Below are 6,052 nucleotides of genomic sequence, written 5' to 3' on the forward strand. Positions count from 1 at the left end.
TTGGTTAATGATTGGGCAAAAACACTGATGGGAGTAATATCTACTAGACTTGTCATTTTTAAAATCATAGGATAATAGAATTACAGCATTGACAGGGGCCTGGGACCATCTACTTCCAGCTGTTGTTTGCCAGAGAAAGAAACTTATGACAGAGAGCTGAAGTGGCATGCCCAAAGCCACATGGCGAGATCGCTTCAGAGAGATGGACAGAGACCTACCTCAGGGTAGAGTAGTTTGTGTGAATGTACCAAGAAACCCTCATCTCCTTAGTTAAGTGGATGTGTTAACATTGGATATTATTCTTCAGCTACAGGGAATTCAGAGGTTATCTGATGGAATGTCTGTGGCTGACTGTGTTTATTGAGCCAGAGCCAATCTAGAAAAGGTGGCAAGAGCTTGCAAGGCCAGGGATGGTGTTGAGGTTTCGAGAATGAAGAGAAGGTTGGAGGGGGTGAGGTGCCTCCTTGGAGTAGTCAGAAGGAACCACATCGTAGGATGAAGGTTTGTTTGAAACTGAAGGTCTGGGTCAGTCAGTGGGTTTATATGCAGTTCCTGGTTTAAAGAGTAAGTAGGAGATGACAGCCTGAAGACAAGACCAGTGTGAGGAGTCCAGGAGCGATGGAGGGCAAGGGGGGGTGCCCAGGGGGAGGGCTATTGTTGAGCAGGAGACCCATCAGGTGGGGCGGGGCCAGCTGCTGGCTTCTGGGAGCCGGACTGGGCCACAGCTTTTCAAGTTGAAAGGCAGGGATTGAAAACCCACTATCATTACAGAGCAGTGTGTAGAGTGTGACTCTGTATACATGTCAGTCTCTCTTAACTGGTGGAATGGGGAGAACCAGGCCCTTTTCTGGTTAAGAGCACAGACTTAGGTAGTCAAAATTCTTGAATTTGCTTTTACCAGCTGTGTGATTCTCAGCATGTCATTTAACACCTTTATGCCCAATAACAGAATAAAACCTACTTTATCCATTTGTTATGAAGCTCTGAGATAATGGACACATAAGGCACTCAGCACAGAGTCTGGTACGTAGCAAAAGTATAACAAAATGTAGTTTTACTCTTGATTTCTGGAATAAGGTAAACTTGTATTTGAAACCCAGCTTTGTCACTTACGTGACCTTGGGAAGGTTACCACCTCCCCGAGCCTTAGTTCCCAATCTGTAAAATGGGGATGATACTTGCCACATTGTGGGATGTTGTAAGAATAAAATGAGGTACTACAAAAGGGCTCAGCCCCAAGTACTCAAAGGAAGGTAGTCCTGGGGGACTGGAGATGAGGTGAAAATATCAGACAATGAAGCCAGAGAAGTGAAAAGGAAAAATCTTCATAAAAATGTCGGCCATGATTTTTATTTTGCTCGTGCTCAGTGTCCATGTCCTTGGAAGAAAAAAAATGTGTTTACAGTGAGCCTGCTTATTGAAAGGAAAGAATGGATAGTAAATAACAAAACTTAAATAAACAAAGGTAAAGCCTGCCACTTGCTTTGTAATGCTTTGGTGCGGATGGTAAGGAGAGGCAAGCCCAGCCTGCAGTGGGGACAAACCGCTGCTGGGAGACTTCTCTCAGGTGGGATCCCAGTGGCTGTTCTGGATCAAAATAACTACTTTTTTTTTTTTTTTTTCTAAATCCCCTCATCAGACTAAGTGGTTTTAGGGTGTCGACTCGATCATAGTCAGTAGCAGAGATATCCTAATTTTTAGTCAATTGATGTACTGAATTACAGACTTTTAGAACTGGACATAATTTCAGCCTTGCCCTGAGGCAAGCTCTTGATGGACCTTTCCCTGCCTCAGGCCACGGGGAGGGATCAGAGAGGGAGACAAACCGCAGGAGACTCTGGACTGCAGGAAGCAAATTGAGGGTTGCTGGAGGGGAGGGGTTGAAGGGAGGAGGTAACTGGGTGATGAGCATTAAGGGGGGGTGCGTGATCTGATGAGGACTGGGAGTTATATGCAACCGATGTATCATTGAACACTACACCAAAAACTAATGATGTACTATATATTGGCTAATTGAATTTAAATAAAAACACCACCACCACCAATAACAGTAAGACGTCACTAGGAAAAAAAAAAAAAGAAAAAGAAAAAGAAAACTCCCAGGGGGGCAGCAGCAGTGGTGTTCACTGTGGCTGCCAAATGCTGTCTATTCTCCGTCACTCCTAATTTGGAACTCTGAACCGTCCTCCATCCAGCAACCTCAACCTCTATCAGGAATGCGCTTTGCCCAATATGCTGATGTTTGCATCATTTGGAAGCTCTCTGAAGGTCTAAAAAAGGGCATTTAAATAAAATCTCAAGCTCTCCATTAGAAGGGAGATTTATTCATATGTTCATATAACCCTTTATTCAACAAATATTTGATGAGAGTTTATGGACCAGGTACAGAGCTATATATCAATCCATCAATAGCAAAGAAAAGAAAAAGCAGGATTAAAGGAAAAATGTAGATTGTCTTTCATATTAGGTTAGGAAAAAGGGCTCTGGACCAGGAGTGAGGTTGCAGAAGTTGCAGAAGTTCTGCTAAAGAGCTCTGAGATCTTAGGCATGTCATTTTCTCTTCTTTGGGTCTCAGATTTCCTCTGTGAAAATAAAGAGTTTGGGCAACTTAGCCTGGTCAGAATGATTCACTGAATTTTCCTTTTCGGAGATTAGACTGATTTGGGGTTTACATTGAATTGTTCCTTCTTATTTCTTTTCTCATTATCAGAAGCAAGGCCTGGGGGCTCCAGAGAGACTAAAGAAGAGGGTTTTCCCACTTGCACCTGTAAATCTGGTATGTGGCCTTGGCCGCCCACCCAGTGTTCGGTTTGCTGTCAAGACTGCAAGGCAGGTGGGAGCTGGGAGTTCTCAGTGATTGCAACTCGAGACCTTCTCAGAAGGGTGGGTGCCATGCATGGATCCAAACTTTGGCACAGGAAATCCAAAAGCTCCTGGAGACCAAAGCTGAAATCTTCCCTTCCACATCTTGATTTCTTTTTCTCTGTCCAAACTGTGAGTTGATTCCAGTTTAGTGGTCTCGAACTTGGCTTTCTAATACAAAACTTGTGTTGTTCAGTTCTTCAGGATTTTTGCTCCTGGCGACCCCCTCAAGATGTGTTTACTTGGTACGCCTTCCCAGGAAACAGGGGACCAAATTTTGCACGGGAGTGTAGAGTTTGCCGGTCCAAGAGGCAGTCCAAGCACTGCCCAAGCAGTGCTTCTGGTGGAGGCGGAAAGCAGATTTGACAATGGCACAATGCCACGTGTTGACATCCCACCGCGGCTGCGGGCATTTGGTCTGGAGTGAGGGGATGTGAGTGATGACGGGCTTCATCACCGTACTTGTGGAGACAGTTGAAGTGTCATGACTTTGTGGCAGATCATTCTCTCTCCTCCCACCCCCAGTCTTGAAGGAGCATCCCAGCCCTCAGCAAGGACTTCCAGGTGCTTCCAGGGAAGGCTCCTGCTGAGACAAGTCTGTATTCAGGGTAGTGCCTACCCTCACTGACCAACTCTCTTGGGCTGCCTTTAGCTTCCAGCACTGACTCATGGTGTCACCAGAGACATGGCATGTCAATTGTCCCATCTGTAAAACAAGGAAGATGAATTAAGTCAGGCTTTTTCCCTTGTGCCAGGAGGCAACCTCAGTGGTCCTCACAGCTGTCTGTGTGTGGTGGGGGGTGGGACACGATGAGGATTTGGTCCTTAAACCGAGCAACTCCTCTTTAATCTCTTTTACGTTCTGAACTTTGCCCATAAGATTTCCTTGGAAGAATGTGTTCTCTTTGGGGGAATAACAGAAAGGTTTCATAAAACCAATAGAGTAAATGCATTCATTTGTGCAACTTTGTTTTTGAGTACCAGTTGTGTGACGGGCACTAGGGCGGGGGCAACTGTACCAGCCACTGTCGGCGCCCTGCTCCTACCTGCCTGGGCTCCTCCTTCTTTTGCTCCAGAGCCTCCTCCTGCAGGTACCTGGGACTCTGCCTCAGGGCTGTCTTGGGCAGCCCCAGCATGCTCAGCCCTCGAACAGTGTGGGGATTGATACTGCAGGAGTAGTCTTCAATTCACAGATGGGGGTTGGTGGAAAGTACTCCTTGGTGGGGGCAACTCGGAGGCATGTTCTCCATCTTTTCCCAGAGGTCCCCATTGGGAATATGACTCAGTCGCTTGTTAACACATCTTGTTTTGGCTGCTTTCCCTTCCATCTTACTTTCCCAATCCCCTGTGGGTGCTTCCTGGGATCACTTCCCAAATGAACCATTGCCCCTGAGTCCTTGACTCAGGGTCTGCCCTGGGAAAGTGGGGATATTCTAACCTGTCCTTGTGAGGCTTTCGATTGTGTGTGTGTGTGTGTGTGTGTGTGTGTTGGATGATAATGAAAGTCCCTGTAGCTCTGGTTTAGTCAAGGAAACAGAGCCAAAGACCTGAAGCTGCCTTTGATCAGGGTAAGCCCCCTTCAGCCTTTAACCAACCTCCTGATTAAGTTGCCAAGTATTTACTGAGTGCCAACTGTGAACTGGTCCCATACTGGGCTCTGGGACAGGCAGCTAAGCATTGGATAGCAAAAGAAAACTTCAAGACCTCTTCTTTATGATTCACTGAAATTCTCTAGATTTAGAGAAAACAAGAGTTATTCCTAGCCTGGTAAGAGAAGAAAAGACTAACCCATGAACTAGTTTGAGAATAAAATCAAGGCAACAGGAGAGAAGGTGGGTTGTAAGACGGTTCACAAGTACAAGCTAGCTATAACATTATTATTAATATTAATCACATATATATGTGTGTACCCACATACGCACACCCACGTACACACACTACTTCCTAAAACTAAAGAAGAAGTGTACCAGTAGCAAATGCATACCTGACTTAACCTTTGGAGACGGAGAGGGGCTTGGTTCCTTAAGAAGGCTGGTGTGCAGAGTTCATCTGGTTAGGGGCGGGGGACCCTTGTGGGCAGACCACAGAAGTCAGGGGTGTTGTGTTACAAAGTACCGTGTCAGCAGCAGAATGGTCTAGAACTGTCTTCTAGGTCTTCTCCATATCTGCAAGTGAAACTCCCTTAGAGAGCTTGTAGCCAGCTCCAAATGGCCTTGTTTCCCCCAGAGTTCCAAGGGAGCTTGGACCTTCATTACACGTAGGCTGTTACGTTTGTCTCTCTCCTCCAGCAATCCCCTTGGTTCGCTGTGCTAGACGATGAAGTTCCATGTCTCATCAGCCTGGGCAGGGATGCAAAGCTGTTATGTGAGAAACTTTGCTCAGTTGCAGGGGAATCTGAAGGCTATGTTGCCTGGCACTCAAACAATTGATCTATTTGTTTGAATAAAATGGGTCAATTCATTTAAAGAAAACAAAGCCAACGTGCCGGTTGTTCGTTATGGTGGAGACAAAACCACTATCTGAAAGAGGAAGTCCTCATCTTTCGCCAGGCGGCACAGACCCTTCGTAATCACCCTTGGTCAAATTTTTTTCCCTTTCCCTTTTTATTTTCCATAAAATAAACTTCTGAATCCAACAGCTCAGATCCCAGTTGTCTGGAAAGGATCTCCTTCCTTCTCTTGGCTCTCCCACATCCTCTGTTATCGAGATTATGAATTACCAAGAGTGGCCAGTTGTGGAGTGGGGGAGGGGCTGATGTGGATGGAGCAGGGCTCTGCAGCCTGTCTTTGTTTCCTCAGGCCAAAGTTTGAGCCTCAGCCCAGCTGCAATGGTGCCTCCAGGCCAAGAAGCTCTGTCCTTTCATTTCCCCACAGAACCAAGAAGAGGCCTGGGCCAGCTGCTAAACAGTATGGGGTTCCTTGGGCGTGGGGTCGGTGGCTATTCACCCTGTGAGACCTGGAGTCTCCTGAGGGTCTGGACAGTCCCCTTGTACAGCTCAACTTGGTTTCACCAATTTCTGCAGTCTTCAGAGACCAGTCCTTTATATCAGGTCTGCCTTTCTTCATTATTTGGATCCTCCATCATCAGCTTAGTCCAAACCTTGGCAAATGGTGTGGAGGCATCTCCTTCCAGGTTGGTGGCATAGCGAGAACCAGAAGCCTCTGCCTTCAACTAGGCAATCACAGGATCA

The 6,052-nt window shown here is 46.4% G+C and overlaps 1 long non-coding RNA gene across 1 annotated transcript; it reads right to left on the reverse strand.

Moving 5' to 3' along the window:
• Positions 1-2,328: 2,328 nt before the first annotated feature.
• LOC123390833 lies at positions 2,329-5,205 on the reverse strand. The gene is made up of 2 exons (XR_006605441.1): positions 4,847-5,205; positions 2,329-3,568 (listed from the first exon to the last, which is right to left on the reverse strand). It is a non-coding gene; the product is annotated as an uncharacterized LOC123390833 (long non-coding RNA).
• Between the last annotated feature and the right edge of the window lie 847 nt (positions 5,206-6,052).

The sequence above is a fragment of the Mustela putorius genome, unplaced genomic scaffold, assembly GCF_011764305.1.
Source record: "Mustela putorius furo isolate JIRA1106 unplaced genomic scaffold, ASM1176430v1.1 tig00000145_pilon_pilon_pilon, whole genome shotgun sequence".
NCBI lineage: Eukaryota > Metazoa > Chordata > Mammalia > Carnivora > Mustelidae > Mustela > Mustela putorius.